Here is a 1,517-nt window from a genome sequence, read left to right as displayed (position 1 = left end):
GTAACTTGGGGTCTTGTGACTCTGGGCCCAGTGACTGTCCCTAGTGAATCCTAAGGCATTCTATTCATACGTTAGGAACAAAAGAGTGGTCAGGGAGAAAATCGGACCTCTCAGGGACAAAGGAGGGGAATTATGCTTAGAACCCAAGGGAATAGGGGAGATCCTAAATCATAGAATCATAGAAACCCTACAGTGCAGAAGGAGGCCATTCGGCCCATCGAGTCTGCACCGACCACAATCCTACCCGCTAATCCCTTTTTTTTTACCCGCTAATTTACCCGCTAATCCCTCTAACCTACGCATCCCAGGACTCTAAGGGGCAATTTTTAACCTGGCCAATCAATCTAACCCGCACATCTTTGGACTGTGGGAGGAAACCGGAGCACCCGGAGGAAACCCACGCAGACACGAGGAGAATGTGCAAACTCCACACAGACAGTTTCCCGAGCCGGGAATCGAACCCGGGACCCTGGAGCTGTGAAGCAGCAGTGCTAACCACTGTGCTACCGTACTTTGCATCGGTATTCACGAAGGAGAGGGGCGTGTTAACCGGGAGTGTCTCGGAGGGAGGTGTTGACCCGTTAGAGAAAATCTCCATTACAAGAGAGGAAGTGTTAGGTTTTTTAGGGAACATTAAGACTGACAAAGCCCCAGGGCCTGATAGCATCTATCCTCGACTGCTCAGGGAGACGAGAGATGAAATTGCTGGGCCTCTGACGGAAATCTTTGTCGCTTCTTTGGACACGGGTGAGGTCCCTGAGGATTGGAGGATAGCGAATATGGTCCCGTTGTTGAAGAAAGGTAGCAGGGATAACCCAGGAAATTATAGGCCGGTGAGCTTGACGTCCGTGGTCGGGAAGTTGTTGGAGAGGATTCTTAGAGACAGGATGTATGTGCATTTAGAACGGAACAATCTCATTAGTGACAGACAGCATGGTTTTGTAAGAGGGAGGTCGTGCCTTACAAATTTGGTGGAGTTTTTTGAGGAAGTGACAAAAACGGTTGATGAAGGAAGGGCCGTGGATGTCGTCTATATGGATTTCAGTAAGGCACATGGCAGGTTGGTTAAGAAGGTTAAGGCTCATGGGATACAAGGAGAAGTGGCTAGATGGGTGGAGAACTGGCTTGGCCATAGGAGACAGAGGGTAGTGGTCGAAGGGTCTTTTCCCGGCTGGAGGTCTGTGACCAGTGGTGTTCCGCAGGGCTCTGTACTGGGACCTCTGCTATTTGTGATATATATAAATGATTTGGAAGAAGGTGTAACTGGTGTAATCAGCAAGTTTGCGGATGACACGAAGATGGCTGGACTTGTGGATAGCGAAGAGCATTGTCGGGCAATACAGCAGGATATAGATAGGCTGGAAAATTGGGCGGAGAGGTGGCAGATGGAGTTTAATCCGGATAAATGCGAAGTGATGCATTTTGGAAGAAATAATGTAGGCAGGAGTTATACAATAAATGGCAGAGTCATCAGGAGTATAGAAACACAGAGGGACCTAGGTGTGCAAGTCCACAAA

This window comes from Mustelus asterias, unplaced genomic scaffold (assembly GCF_964213995.1).
Source record: "Mustelus asterias unplaced genomic scaffold, sMusAst1.hap1.1 HAP1_SCAFFOLD_659, whole genome shotgun sequence".
Classification (NCBI taxonomy): Eukaryota; Metazoa; Chordata; class Chondrichthyes; order Carcharhiniformes; family Triakidae; genus Mustelus; species Mustelus asterias.
Note: the sequence above shows the minus strand (reverse complement) of the source record.